At 40.7% G+C, this 15,714-nt stretch overlaps 1 protein-coding gene across 1 annotated transcript in view; it reads left to right on the top strand.

Annotated features, from left to right (window-relative positions):
* The first annotated feature begins 5,623 nt into the window (after positions 1 to 5,623).
* Positions 5,624 to 15,714, top strand: part of AKNA (AT-hook transcription factor) — a 127,572-nt gene continuing 117,481 nt past the window's right edge. The window contains 1 exon segment of the mRNA XM_030207293.1: positions 5,624 to 5,818. The gene's annotated coding sequence lies outside the window, so the exon portion shown is untranslated.

Below are 15,714 nucleotides of genomic sequence, written 5' to 3'. Positions count from 1 at the left end.
TGCTGCTGCGTGGTGATGTAAGTTCACAGTGTTCGGCCAGATGGAGGGGCGGTGGCGGCAACTCCGGGGAGGGGGGAGGGGGAGCGGTTCCGACGTCTGCAGCATGCCAGTAGAGACTTCCCTCTCTGTCCCGCCCCTGTCTTCATGTATTGACGCGGGGGCGGGGCAGAGAGGGAAGTCTCTACTGCGCATTTGCGAGTGAGTACGGTCGCTCGCCGTTTATATGTTTGATAGGGTTGCTAGTGAATCGAAATCTTTGACAGTGGTAGAGGAGAGACCAAGTCTAAGCTTATTAACCTTGTCTTGGAAATATATGGCTAATCTTCTAATAACTAATCTTCCAAGTCTATATCCAAAACATTGTCTGGATTGAGGCATCTTCCTCTTAGCCTGCATGGTAGAATTAAATTATTCCTGATGACGGAGTTCCCGAGATAGCTTTATACACTTCAAATGTTACTTTTGAAATTGCTGAAAAAAAGATATACATCAATTACACAAATTATTAACATTTTGTTGGGGTAGCACAAAACCAAAAACACCCTTGTGAGTGCTTTTGGGTTCTTGGCAAAAAGGTGGGATGGGCTTACCAGATTTTTTAAAAATACAACCAGGCATGCCTGCTTCGTCATCTGGGAGATTGGAGTTTGGAACGTTAGGATTACACACCATTGCAGTTTGAGAAGGATTAGTTTGGCCTCTGGTACATATGTTATTTGTTGCAAGTGCCATTGAATACAATCCCTCTGCACTTGTGGCATAGTATTTTACTCTGTCTGATAAGGGTTCTTTGGAGTGAATTAACTAGATATTGGAGGATTTCTTCCCAGACTTCTGATTGTTACCCATTCAAGATAATGGTTTGTTCTACTGGATCGTGCTCTATTTCTGGAAATACTACACCAAGTTGGTGTCACCGGTTCGGCATGGCAATGGTTCCAATCCTAGCTTAGTAACTTCCTACCGTGTCCGTTGGTGCGACCCCTTTTCAAATTATTTCCCTGTGCCTTGTGGACTTCCACAAGGGTCTTTACTAGCACCCTTACTGTTCAATATATTTCTGGCACCATTTTCAGTTCTTATCACAGATCTTGGTTTCACTCCCTTCATCAACTCTGACGACATCCAAGTTCTTGCACCATTCAGTCCTACAGACTTGTCAACACAGACCGTATTACTACCCAAACTAGAACAGATTCTGTCTTGGATTGAGTCCAATAGAAGGAAGATAAACCTTAATAAGACAGAAGCGATTATCTTTCTCTGGGATCATCTCCCATCCATCTGACTAATCCTTCTTGGTAGCTCCATTTCTATTCTAGACTCCCTTAAGATTTGGGGGGGTCACAATTGATGCAAATCTGACTTTTTCAACACATATCTCATCTGTGATCTCTAAATCTTTTTGGCTCTGCCGAATAAGATCACTTCGTCCATTTATGGAAACAGATGAACTTTGCATCCTGACGCATGCAATTGTTATAACTAGCATTGACTTACTGCAACGCACTATTCAATGGTATTTGGCAAAGGGAATTGCATTGATTACAACTAGTTCAGAACACTGCAGTTAAATTGATTTTAGGAGAGTGAAAATATGATCACGTCACACCCCTCTTACGCCAGGAACACTAGCTACTGGTACAAACATGCATTCATTACAAAATCGTAACTCTGATTCACAAAACTCTGACTACCGGTCTACCTCCCATTTTCTCCCAATACTTACCGCCTTATGTTCCTACTCAAGAACTTTGTTCTGCCACACAACACCTTCTTAACGGTCCTACACCTCGTGCTGCCATTGGCCACATTCAGGAAAACCAGAATGGTAGTTGCCCTTTAGCGGTATATCAAGTAATAAAGAAACTTGAAACTTGGAAATCTTCAGGAATAGGTAATAGGACTTTTCTAGCCTGGGAAAATCATGACATTGCCCATTTGGAACATGTGCTTGGGGAGGACGGTAAAATGAAAAGTCTGGCGAATTTAAGTGATGGCACTCTGACTCATCTGAGAGATCTTTTTGCATGTTATCAGCAGTCTCATTATGTCCCGTTTCCCTATATTTGGAGGCTTTGAATCCTAAACATAGCAGTAAGTTTAGGAAGGTTTTGGTGGGAGCAAGAGAGGAACACCTATCGGTATTTGAATTGCACAGACTAGTGGACATTTCTTCAGGAAGAAGCACAGTAGATTTGATAAATAGATGGTGTGTAGATTTGAATAGACTGGCTGCGTTCTTCACAATCTCAAACTTAGAAAAATTCAGATTTAGGACCCTGTTTACTAAGATGCGTTAGTGTTTTTAGCGTGCCTACACTTAGTGTGTGCACTAACCATATAGGCACCTGTAGGAATATTGTAGGCACATACATGGTTAACGCGTGTACATGGCTAACATACGTTAAAAATGTTAAAGCGCCTGTAACACTGTTTAGTAAACAGTGCCCTTAGTGATAAATGCAGAATTGGGAGAATGTCAATTCTGAGTTTTACATCAGGCCTATCTTACCCAAGAACAGGTCTTTAAAATGGGGAAAGTAGATTCACCTCTTTGCCAGAAATGTAAACAGGAGACTAACTCATTCTATCATGCTCTTTGGACATGCCAGAGAGTTCAACACTTTTGGAGTTCTATAGTTATATATTTGAAGCAATTACTGCACTCTTCCATACCAATTTCCCCTTCAAGTTTTCTTTTGGATTGTTTTGAGGTTTTTGCATTGCAAGGCAAGAGAAGTTGTCAGCTTATTAGAAAGGCAGGGGTAATTGACAAAAAAGTCATTTTAGGACTGTGGATAACAGTGGATCCACCTTCATTTTGGAATTGGCATAATACATTTCATAATTTAATGCTCATGCAAAGAAATGGGGTTAAGCTATCCTTAAAGTGCAATAAATGTTTTAGAAATTATACGTTTTTTTATCACCTAGATCCCAAAGTCGGGTTTTTAATTCACTTTAGCAGGTGGACATGGAGATCTTGATGATTTTTTTTTTTTTGTAATAATAAGACTAAGACTAAAAAGCGGTTGAGCGGAATTTCTGGCTATTTTTGGTTTGTCTAGCGTGTGGAGTTCAATCTCCTTTTGTCTTTTTTTACTTTATAAGATGCGGGTCATAATTCTCATTACGATATTTGGGGTTCTTTTACTAAGGCACATAGGCGCCTACATGCGTCCAATGCTCGTCAATCTGGAACTACCGCGAGCCCCAGGTGGTAATTCCATTTTTTACGCACGTCCAATAAACGTGGCGCTAACCAGGCAGTAATCAGCAGTGTATGTGCGCTGTCAATTACCGCCTGCTTAACACATGAGACCTTACCATTCAGTCAGTGGGTTTTGGTAAGGTCTCAGGCCCTTAATGAAAGCGCGCCAATTTTTATTTTGCCGCACGTCCATTTTTTACCCCAAAAAAGGCTTTTTTTGCAGGTGTGCTGAAAAATGGACCTGCGCATCCAATACACATGCCTACAACAGCACAGGCCATTTTCAGCGCATCTTAGTAAAAGGACCCCATTGATTAGGCATTCCACAAATCACCCATATAAAACGGCATAGACTCTGGAAATTTTTATTTGTTATTGTTTTCATGGGGAGGTGGGTGGGGTTTATTTTGTTTGTCACCTACCTTTTGTTGTTATTCTCATAACGTTTTGGTACAATATTTTGTGATTTTTCAGTACAAACGATGTGAATTAAAATGGGGGGAAGCTGGATAGGGGAATAGGAAGGGGGAGGGGTGGGGAGAGAAGATTGGAGGCATTGATAACAAAGGCCTTTAGTCTTAAAGAGAAAGAGGTCTTAGATTGGTTTTATTTATGACAAGCAGTCTGGATTTTATGAATTATATTCATGTAATGGCTATTGTTAATATATGTTGAATTTAATACTATGTAATTTGTGCTGTTACCTACTGCTGCGTGGTATGATGCTGGCTTAGCACCTGCTGCCTGAAAGAGACAATGTCTGTACTCTCATATTGAAAAATATCCCACTGACATTATATATATATATATATATATATGGTAGAAGTGGTGCACATTGTTAAACTTCATGCAGACTACAGCTGTTTTAAGAGAGGACAGTTCCTAGACCACCGATTTTTGTATGCAAACACTGATTAAAAACATGCCAGATGCACCATTTCCAGTGCTGCTCAATTTAAAAAAAAATATATACTTCAGGAAGTTACCCGGCAGTAATCAGTGTTGTCCAGTTAACGCCATGGTAGGTTGGGAGCCCTTATCACCACCTCAGTGGGTGGCGGTAAGTGCTCTGCCCCCGCATGGCCACGTGGTAAGTGCAAGCTTACCGCGTGGCCATGTGTTTTTTCGGGCTTTTTATCCGCTGTGGTAAAAAGGGCCCTGGCACGTGGCAGGAATAGCCGCGGCCGCAGCTTGGTAAAAGGACCCCTTGTATCAGAAAAATACCACTTCCCCCAGTACTTTCTCACCCCTCCTTTTGGCTTATTTTGTATTCTCTATTCAGTTTTATGCCTTTCTACTCTGATGATTCCTAAGTAGCACAAACAAACATGCTTGATTCTCCTGGAAAAGGTACCCATCAGTAGCAGCTGTGATGCAAAACACCATTTTATATCCTCAGAAAACCCCTAATTAGTTGAGATGTACAACCAAAAAAAATAATTTTACTTTTGTTTAGTTTCTTCTATTTATGGGAATTTTTGTTTTAGTCAAGGGGGTTTTTTTTTCAGGAGCAATATCATTGTTGTGTCGTCTTGGGAAATAACACACACTCATTTGAAAGATTGTAGATGGGAAACAAATTTGGGTTGTTTTCTTCCTGTCATTTCAGGCAAAAACAAAAACAGCACAAAATGATATGGGGAATGTTATTTTAAATGTGTGTGCATACTAATTAGCTAGAAATTAAAAACCTAAGTTTACAGTTTATAAACACCTTGGACTAGAAGTCCAAATTGTAACTGGTGTAGTCTTAGAGTACAAATCTGGAGAGCACAAGAGTGCTCTGGGTCAGTTTCTTCTGTCTTATGGGAGATAAGCAGCAGGCATGTAATTAGTTTCTTCATACTAAGGCCATGTAGTTTACTACTCCTTAGCTGAGGAGTCAATTTCCCTTTCTGTTCTACAGGAGACAGTTTTAAGAACTCTTCGCATAATGCGCAAGTAGACAGATTATCAGTTAACCTAAAATTAGAAGCCGCAGTTATAATGTTTGGTACAGGAGAGCTGAGGTACGTATAGGAAGCTCGTTTCCTTTCATGTGATAAAAATTAGGTTCTTTTTTAAGCAGCCAGATGTTAGAGCACTGAGAGGCGTGCCCCTTGGCAGAGCACTGGCAAGGAGGATCGGTTCCAGCAGCACTTGGAGGAGGCCGCCACAGGGTTAAACAAAAAAAGAAAGTTAGACATATTAAAACCCAGAGGAAATTCATATTGGCTCTTCCTGCTTCATAATTAGGGAGTGAGAGGTGGGGAAGGAAACAACTTGCTACGGTCCTTCTTCTTTCTTCTGCCAGAACAATGTTTGAGGGCAGCCAAGAGATGGCGGGACAAGAAAGAGAGCCACAAAGAAAACAAAAATGAAAGGAGCAGAAGGTTTTAAGCAAAGGGCTTCTCTGCCTGTGAAGTGCCAGAGAGCTGGTGGAGGAGGAGAAAAGCAGACCTTGGCTACAGGGAGCTCCCTATTAAGAAAGGGGTGAAGATGACCATCAGAAGTCACAGGAAAGGGTCATAATCCTGGTATCTGTATATGAAGTAACTCTCTCCACCTGCGAAACTTCTGCTTTCTCTGGACTGTAATGATCTTCAAAGAAGACTTGTGATCATGGTGGGTACCACAAAACAGGGGGAGGGAGGATTAATGGAGGCGGTGCAGAGAGCAGCAAAGATCTGATTAAACAGGTGAGGGCAGGGAACAAACGACTTTAGAGAATGAATTCAACTCATGCTTAATAAACATTTCTGGGCGCGTGACAGGGCTATTCGATCTTGGGAATAAAGATACAGAGATCTTACATTAGAGAAGGCTGTAAGCGTGCAGGGATGTGTGCTTGTTCTGTGATGAGGGCTAGTTCTTTGTGTATATCTTTGCATGCTAAATGACTTAATTGCCAGGTAGTACCAAGGACCCCTGTCTTCTTCCAGTTGTCTAGTAGCTCTTAAACTGGACCTAGGGGCATATCTTGGGTCTGATATTGTAGTATTATTCTTTATACAAGCCATACTTTCTATTGTATTTGTATTGTATTGTTATTTGAATATTTTTACTGCTGTAATTGCCTATTGCTAATGCTTGATCTATTCTTACTGTATACCGCCTTGAGTGAATTCCTTCAAAAAGGCGGTAAATAAATCCTAATAAATAAATGTATGTTTTTAGTTGTTTTAACTTCATGTATGTTTATTTGGAACTGGCTTAGAAAGTCTATATAATGCGAGTTATAAATTTAAAAAAATAAATAAATAAGTAATCTAGGGGAATACAAGATTAGATTGAAAGTTTCTGCCTGACACCCTGATATGGTCATCGGTACAGATTCACTGAAGTGGCAGTTTTTCCTAGCCTGTGGCCATATCTTTCTACCTACCAGTATCTTTTTACCAGTTTTTATTTCCAAACACATGTCCAGTTTATTTCTGAAGTGATTTGGTGTTTGTAACCATACCTAGTGCTATTTCCAAAATGCTTTATAATTTTATCACTCTTCAAGCACATAAAAAGTTCCATTCTTTGGAGGTTTTGATGGTTGAATGCATAAACAGGTTCAATGAGCATGGCGATGAAATATGTAAATATTTGTAGATCAGCACATGGAGCTTGGTGTACAGTATATGCAGTGCCCAATATTCAGTAGCAGCAGCCACTGCATTAAGTTATGTACTAGCATTGATTACATATAGCACTACTACACATATAGGGGTCCTTTTACTAAGGTGTGCTAACAGATTTTGCATGCGCTAAGTGATAAGACGCCCATAGGAATATAATGGGCATCTTAACATTGAGCGCACGCTAATCATTAGTGTGCACTAAATCATTAGCACACCTTAGTACAAGGACCCCATTTTTAGTAATGCTGAATATACATATAATGTGATCAGTACTACTGCTTCTATTCAGCAGGCCTAAACATTTACCCCCAAATTCTGTGTGGAGGAGTACTTTTAGAAAGGATGTCCAAGTTAGAATGTCACAAACGGATGTCTCATCAGTAGCCATTTTACAAACTGAAATGTCCAAATTATGAACAGGGAAAAACAAGGGACGTGGGCATTTATGTGGCAAAATAAGAATGGACATCTGTGTGGCAGCATCATACAAAATGGATACACAGACATCCATGCAGAGCAGAGGGATAGCCTGATGGTTAGAACATTGAGTTGTGAATCAGAGGACCGAGGTTCAAATCCCACTTCAGCTATTTGTGATTTTAAATTTGTGAGCCCTCTAGGAGCTTAAAAAAAACCTACTGTACCTGACTGTACACCCCTTCAGTAGCCATCAGGCTTGCAAATGTCTTATATATTAAGGTACAATAGGTATTTTTCTGTCCCTGGAAGACTCAGAATTTTAAAAAAATAAATAAAAGAGCCAAAATGGGATCTGAGCTTGGATCACTTGGTTCTCAGTACACTGCACTAACCATTAAGCTACTCTTCAGACCTGCATGCTACTCTGTTAAGAATCTCCATAATACCTAAAGCTGTCATATCCCTTGCTGGTTTCACATTCGGGGGAGAGGATGGAGGACAGCAACCACTGGGGGATTAAGGAGATGTCAAGCCTTAATCCCTTCAGTGGACAGCTACTCAATCAGAACACCTTTCTGGAACATGGTTGTGACAAGTACCAGGTCTAAATACAGACATCCATCTTTTTGGACTTGGATTTCCCTTCCCCTTCTATGATCGGAGTTGGCTGTCCATATTTTAGGTCCTCCCTAGTCCCGCCCATAACACACTCCCTTGCCATATGAACGAACTGCAGTGTTAGACATCCATATCCAGCCTTTGTAAAATTGGGATTTGGATGTCCTTGAAATATAGACATCTAAATGGCAGTTTTCAGACATCCGAATCAAGAACAGAGCGTCTAAAATAACCACCATAGAGTGCCACAAGTTAGACACCAATTCATTATATAATTCTTTGCACTCAAATGGAACTTGAGTGTTCAAAATGGGGGTAAATGACAGGTGTGTAATTACTCTTAGGTGCTATTCTATCCGGTAGCACCTTTGCACGAAACTGCAAGGGTGGCATGCACATAGGTGGACCATGGACACGTCACACACTTACACACAAAACATAGAATACATTTAGGCGTAAACATTTGAACCTACCTTTTACATAGCGTAAGTGATAGCACTTAAATGTTGGTATGCAAATACCAACTTGTAGTCTGTTCTGGAACAGAATCTGGGTACCCAGATGCTCTTGTAAAACACTATCTTAGAGCACAGATTTTTCCCACCTAACTTTTAGTACCCTTTATAGAACTGTCCTATAGCTTATCCAGATAGCAGATGAATTTGGACACTATCCAGATAATTTGTTGGCATTGTCCATTCTCAGCTCTTCTTCCGCCTCTTGGCTATATGGGTATTATCAGGCCTTTTAGAAGTATTTTTGGTGCAATGCTATCTGTACAGTGGCAACAGATACATGGGTAGTGGAGTTATACCTTTCTTGGCAGCCAGTAAATATGTAACTCTGAAATATTGGATCTACAGTGTGTCTGAGTGTCTTCCCTATATATGTTGATAAGGACTCTTGCCCACAAAACAGGACTCGTAGATAAATATTTCCAACAAATGACTATTCATTTGTGGGTATCCTGAAAACCAGAATTGCCCACCCCCTAACAGTTCAGACCTTTTATAGGTATCTTTATTCTGTCCTCCCCTTATCATTCTAAAGAGAGAAGGGAGTCACTTGACTCTGGGTGGCAGCCATTGCCAAGGCAGCATCAGTTCCAGTTACTATGGTTACATCATGACAATAGGTGCTGAAGCTGAAAAGGCCTTATGGATTGGTAAGTTGAGCTGCGTGGAAGAAGATTGCCCTGCATTGCTGGATTCTTCAGGTGTTAGTTTGGCACTTGCTATGTGTGGAGTAGGGAAGAATCATCAGAAAGTCCTTTCTTCCTTCTCCTCCTTCCTTATGATAATGTTGCAGCTGATGAGCAGAGAGTGCAGTGACATGACCCCTCTCAATAGATCCTGTTTGTTATTGACCTTGATGATCAGTTGACTGGTAGCAAGTGTCATGGGACTTTTCATTCCCCCAATTTTCTAACATATTTTTAGTCATTTTACACATTTATTTTAATAAAACTTTTTAACGTGTTAATTCATAGGTTAATGCATGCTAAATTGATTAACAATATACTAAATTTTGTAAGGTACACTAGTGAACTGAATGCACATTAGCAAATGCCCATCTCTGGTCATGAGTTCTTCCTGGTTTTCTTCAAATGCTGGAGCCTAGGTAATCCTGCAATTCTCCTTTTTCTCTTCAGCTGGTAGGCCTGAGAATCAAGAAGTTGCTTCCACGTGCAGTTATACTCCCAGTCTTGTCTGCCACAAGTAGGCCTTGGAACTATTCTTTCAAATGCCAGTAACTATGGTAGCACATCGCTTTCACCTCTGAAACCACTGTTCGGTACTGGCAACCAAAGGACACCAGTGGTACTGGGAGATTGGAGGCCCACGTTGGGATCCAAGACTTCTGAATAACAATCTCTGAAAATCATCAGCTCTAATTATAGCACCAAAAACAGATGGTCCTGTTGGTGATAGTGTATGCTAAATAATATCATAAAAATATTTAGGGGGCAATTCTATAACTGGGCACCTTGAGAAAGACATGCCAGTGTGTTGAGTTCCAATTCTATAATGGCATCTGTGTGCCATTATAGAATATTAGTCGGCATTGACGTGCCTATTTAGGCACAAGCAGTTACACCAGGTCAATGGTAGGAGTAAAAGTTTGCACCTAATAATAATGATAATCATCATAATTAATTTCTTTTATAACCTGCATTATCATAAAAATTCTAAGCGAGGAACAGAATTACATACATAATGAAATAATACATTATAAACAACGTACCATGAGACAAACAAATAGCGAAATATGTAATGAGAACTATCTTCTGCCTAACAAAAATGGCCTCATTTCTCCAATAATCCATATATCTGGATAAAAAAAATAAGTTTTCAGTTCTTCCTTAAATTGAATAATGTGCGCTGAAGCTCAACAGGTAGTGCATTCCATAATTTTGAGGCAATTATATAAAAATAGAGGATCTGAACTCTTCCATTTGCTGAAGAGATGGAACATCAAGCAAATTCTTTTGAGAAGATTTCACGGAACATGATAGCTGGTAAAGTGTTAAAACAGAGCATAAGTGGAGAAACACAATTATTTAAAACTTTAAAAACTAATAACAAAATCTTAAATTCAATATGACATTTCATGGGGAGCCAGTGCAAGGATTTTAGAATAGTACAGATTTATTTATTTATTTATTTATTGCATTTGTAGCCCACATTTTCCCACCTATTTGCAGGCTCAACGTGGCTTACATAGTACCATGAAGGTGATCGCCAATTCCGGTATGACAAATACAGAGTGATATTGTGGCATAGAAAAAGTTCATGTGTGACATTAGGGAATAGAAAGGAAGAAGAGTTAAGTTATGTTCAGTTTGAGTATTAGTTTCATTGTGTTGCAGGGTTCAGGCATTTAGGTTTGATCATTAGGGTATGCGTTTTTGAACAAGTTAGTTTTTAGTGATTTCCGGAAGATTGATAGGTCAAACGTTGTTTTCACGGCATTTGGAATTGCGTTCCATAGTTGCGTGCTTATATAGGAGAAGCTGGATGCATAGGTTAATTTGTATTTGAGTCCTTTGCAGCTTGATGTGACCAAAACATGATGTACCAGTAATTACCCTAGCTATAGAATTTTGAGTCACTTAAAGTGCCTTCAATGTACATTTTGTAATACCAATAAAAAGACCATTACAATAGTCCATTAATGGACAGACACGGTTTGAACTATCTTTCAAAAGTTTTGATCTGTAACATAGGGCTTCATGCGTCTATTCTAAGCTTACAAAAAACTTTGTGGATTACTTACTGAACCTGATTCTTCATTGTAAGTGCAGAATCAAGGTGGACTCCCAAATCCCTAATCTCTTTTTTTAAATTGGGTTTTCTAGTGAATCAATTTTAAATGCATTAGGAACATCAACATCTGTAGAACCTTTAGATTCTAAGAAAGTAACCACTCCATCTCTGAGCTTTGAAACGGTTATAACAACAACACCTCAGTTGTAATAATATAACCCTATAAACCTCCCTCCTAAGTCTCTGATTGAGAATTTCAAATAAGTATTACTGTATTGTATTATGCCTTGTTTTTCTCCCAATTTAGTGGACTAATATTAGAAGACTATCCAGCTTATAATCGAACGAGAAAAACGCCCAAGTTCCGACCTAAATCGGGAGATGGGCGTTTATCTCACAAAAACGAATAAAGCGGTATAATCGAAAGCCGATTTTTGGATGTTTTCAACTGCACTCCGTCGCGGATGCGGACAAAGTTGATGGGGGCGTGTCAGAGGTGTGGCGAAGGCGGAACTGGGGCGTGGTTATCTGCCGAACAGAGATGGGCGCATTTCACAGATAATGGGACAAAAGTATGCGTTTTTAGCTAGAATTTAGGGCACTTTTCCTGGACCCTGTTTTTTCACGAATAAGGCCCCAAAAAGTGCCCTAAATGACCAGATGACCACTGGAGGGAATCGGGGATGACCTCCCCTGACTCCCCCAGTGGTCATAAACCCCCTCCCACCTCAAAAAATGATGTTTCACAACTTTTTATTTTGACCCTCAAATGTCATACCCACCTCCCTGGCAGCAGTATGCAGGTCCCTGGAGCAGTTGTTAGGGGTGCAGTGGACTTCAGGCAGGTGGACCCAGGCCCATCCCCCCCCTACCTGTTACAATTGTGCTGCTTAATGCTTAGTCGTCCAACCCCCCCCGAACCCACTGTACCCACATGTAGGTGCCCCCCTTCACTCCTTAGGGCTATAGTAATGGTGTAGACTTGTGGGCAGTGGGTTTTGAGGGGGATTTGGGGGGCTCTACACACAAGGGAAGGGTGCTATGCACCTGGGAGCTCTTTTACCTTTTGTTCTGTTTTTGTAAAAGTGCCCCCTAGGGTGCCTGGTTGGTGTCCTGGCATGTTAGGGGGACCAGTGCACTACGACTCCTGGCCCCTCCCACGAACAAATGCCTTGGATTTATTCGTTTTTGAGCTGGGCGATTTCATTGTCCATTATCGCTGAAAAGCAAAAACGCCCAGCTCATAACTTGGCGAATAAAACATGGACGTCTAATTTTTTCGAAAATACGCTTGGGTCCGCCCCTTTACGGACCCGTTCTCGGAGATAAACGCCCATGGAGATAGGCGTTTCTGTTCCATTATGCCCCTCTATAAACTATTATCATTATAATTTTACTTTTCTTTACATTATAAGATTTGTGAATATAATCTTCTTATTTCTGTACAAGATTGTTCTTGGAATTGTTAATAAGAAATATATAAATAAAGAATTAAAAAAAAATCTGTAGAACCTGAAAGTAGAAATATTTGAGTCTTTGAAAGGTTTAATTTTAAACGATTCCCCTCCATCCACTGAGTAATACTTGAAAGATACAACTGTAACTTAACAAAACTGTTAGAAATATGCAATCTGTCCCTAAAATCGAATGTAGTACCGGAAGACTGGAGGGTAGCCAATGTTACTCCGATTTTTAAGAAGGGTTCCAGAGGAGATCCGGGAAATTATAGACCGGTGAGTCTGACGTCGGTGCCGGGCAAGATGGTGGAGGCTATTATTAAGAATAAAATTGCAGAGCATATACAAAAACATGGACTGATGAGACAAAGTCAGCACGGATTTAGTGAAGGGAAGTCTTGCCTCACCAATCTAATGCATTTTTTTGAGGGGGTAAGCAAACATGTGGACAATGGGGAGCCGGTTGATATTGTATATCTGGATTTTCAGAAGGCGTTTGACAAAGTGCCGCACAAAAGACTCCTGAAGAAATTGCAGAGTCATGGAATCGGAGGTAGGGTATTATTATGGATTAAGAACTGGTTGAAAGATAGGAAGCAGAGAGTAGGATTGCGTGGCCAGTATTCTCAGTGGAGGAGGGTAGTTAGTGGGGTCCCGCAGGGGTCTGTGCTGGGTCCGTTGCTTTTTAATGTATTTATAAATGACCTAGAGATGGGAATAACTAGTGAGGTAATTAAATTCGCCGATGACACAAAATTATTCAGGGTCATCAAGTCGCAGGAGGAATGTGAACGATTACAGGAGGACCTTGCGAGACTGGGAGAATGGGCGTGCAAGTGGCAGATGAAGTTCAATGTTGACAAGTGCAAAGTGATGCATGTGGGTAAGAGGAACCCGAATTATAGCTACGTCTTGCAAGGTTCCGCGTTAGGAGTTACGGATCAAGAAAGGGATCTGGGTGTCGTCGTCGATGATACGCTGAAACCTTCTGCTCAGTGTGCTGCTGCGGCTAGGAAGCGAATAGAATGTTGGGTGTTATTAGGAAGGGTATGGAGTCCAGGTGTGCGGATGTTATAATGCCGTTGTATCGCTCCATGGTGCGACCGCACCTGGAGTATTGTGTTCAGTACTGGTCTCCGTATCTCAAAAAAGATATAGTAGAATTGGAAAAGGTACAGCGAAGGGCGACGAAAATGATAGTGAGGATGGGACGACTTTCCTACGAAGAGAGGCTGAGAAGGCTAGGGCTTTTCAGCTTGGAGAAGAGACGGCTGAGGGGAGATATGATAGAAGTGTATAAAATAATGAGTGGAATGGATCGGGTGGATGTGAAGCGACTGTTCACGCTATCCAAAAATACTAGGACTAGAGGGCATGAGTTGAAGCTATAGTGTGGTAAATTTAAAACGAATCGGAGAAAATTTTTCTTCACCCAACGTGTAATTAGACTCTGGAATTCATTGCCGGAGAACGTGGTACGGGCGGTTAGCTTGACGGAGTTTAAAAAGGGGTTAGATAGATTCCTAAAGGACAAGTCCATAGACCGCTATTAAATGGACTTGGAAAAATTCCGCATTTTTAGGTATAACTTGTCTGGAATGTTTTTACGTTTGGGGAGCGTGCCAGGTGCCCTTGACCTGGATTGGCCACTGTCGGTGACAGGATGCTGGGCTAGATGGACCTTTGGTCTTTCCCAGTATGGCACTACTTATGTACTTATGTACTTATGTCATCAAAGGAAAACTCAACTAGGAATCAGAAATCGTACGTCATCAGCATAATGGTTATACTGCATCCCTAACTTAGCCCTAAGTGTTTCCTGATCTGCACGGAACTTGGAGACACTCTCATGCCCCACCTGTGCTTTGACCACAAATATGTCCCCTTTGTAGAATAGCACATAGTGGTCATACGCGCATAAGTGCCAGTGACCTCAGCACTTGCATGCATAAGTGTGTATAACTATACATAGTTTATTCACACTTTCTATACTGCCCAAGCTGACTAGCAGATCTGGGCAGTGTACAAAACTAAAAACAAATTTATAGAGTTGCCCTTCACATTTTATACCCAACCTACCTGTGTTTTCTTGTAGGCATATGCTTTTTTTCCTATCTTATTAATTAATTTTTTATTAGTATTCTAGCAGGCTCATTTTTGAAAGAGAAGGACGCCCATCTTTCGGCACAAATTGGAAGATGGCCGTCCTTCTCACAGGGTCGACCAAATCGGCATAATCAAAAGCCGATTTTGGGCGTCCCCAACTGCTTTCTGTCGCGGGGACGACCAAAGTTCATGGGAGCGTGTCGGAGGCAAGCCACAAAAAGGTTCCCGAACTGACCAGATGACCACCGGAGAGAATCGGAGATCACCTCCCCTTACACCCCCAGTGGTCACTAACCCCCTCCCACCCTCAGAAAAAACTTTAAAAATATTTTTCCAGCCTCTATGCCAGCCTCAAATGTCATACTTATGTCCATTAGAAAATCAACCAATAAAGTATGGAAAAATTTGTTTGCAATAAATAATAACACTATACTACATTTTCCTCTCAACAGAATGATATAAAAAATCAGTATATTATTGGAGTATAATATGGAGGAAAAAAGAGCCTCACAGAGCTCCTAGACAATATATCAGTCTATTGGAGCTAAAATGGATCTTAGTCTGATCCTCTGTTCATCATTGGCTCTAAAAAAACCTCCAAGAAAGCATATTAATCATTGCTCACTGACAGATTTAAGAAGATAGCTGTAGTGACAAGTTTAATAGTTCCATAAAATTGTTGCTTCACAATATATTGGAACTTGGTGCAAAATAAGCACTTATCTTTGACGCTAGAAGACTTCAGACACACTTCTTCAGACGCTCCAAGCCAACGTGGCCAGCGTTTCGTTAAAAACCTGCTTCAGGGCTTAGGTAGCGCTAGTCTTCTGTCAAAAAAAAGATTCAAATTATTCATCACTACGTTTGTTAAACAATATTATACTGATTTTAACAAACTCGCCCACTCACATGAAAACCGCTTTAGCGATAGTCTCCTGCACTCTGCAATGAGATTCCTTCAAAATGGCTCCGATTTATAATACATGACGTCAGACGCCATGCAATCGATTGGCCAATCAAAGTAA

This window comes from Microcaecilia unicolor, chromosome 6 (assembly GCF_901765095.1).
Source record: "Microcaecilia unicolor chromosome 6, aMicUni1.1, whole genome shotgun sequence".
In the NCBI taxonomy this organism is placed as follows: Eukaryota; Metazoa; Chordata; class Amphibia; order Gymnophiona; family Siphonopidae; genus Microcaecilia; species Microcaecilia unicolor.
The sequence above is the reverse complement of the archived record's forward strand: the minus strand, read 5'-3'. Positions and strand labels throughout refer to the sequence as shown.